The sequence below is a fragment of the Sinocyclocheilus grahami genome, unplaced genomic scaffold (genome assembly GCF_001515645.1).
Source record: "Sinocyclocheilus grahami isolate Dianchi unplaced genomic scaffold, SAMN03320097.WGS_v1.1 scaffold4103.1, whole genome shotgun sequence".
In the NCBI taxonomy this organism is placed as follows: domain Eukaryota; kingdom Metazoa; phylum Chordata; class Actinopteri; order Cypriniformes; family Cyprinidae; genus Sinocyclocheilus; species Sinocyclocheilus grahami.
In genome coordinates, this window is record NW_015509104.1 from 5,999 (window position 1) to 6,566 (window position 568).

A 568-nucleotide genomic window follows, 5' to 3' on the forward strand; every position below is an offset into this window, starting at 1 on the left:
TTGTCATTTTCTTGCAGAAAATTCATCTTTACATTTAAAGACAACTATATAAAGTGATAAAGTACTATTTGTTCATACACAAAAAATAATACATTGATCTCTTATTTGACACACAATATTAGTGTACATACCAAAGAACTGGCTGAACACTGCAGAAATGTGTGGATTTCTGAAGGGTCCTGAAACACCAAAGTTTTGGGGTGTCTTTGTGTGAAATCCCCTGAGGGAGCATGCACATGGGTGGGGCTAACTCAGAATTACCACATGCGATTGGTAGGAAATAAAAATGACTGGGAGTTAACAAATTACTGGATTGTTTAAATAATGATCAACATAAAATATGATTTTCTCTTTTAATCTGATGTCAGAGTTGAAAGTGGGCTTAAAGAGTACATGGGCTTAATGGGTACACTTACCCTAGTTCATGCACATATGATACAGAGTTTATACTGAATTTGATTAATCAACAAAAATGCTGAGAAATATAGTTTTTCTGTTTTCCATTGAGCCTTAAAGTATGAAGACTTAAAGGTGCTGTATGTAAGTTTTTGACTGTACTAAAGCATAA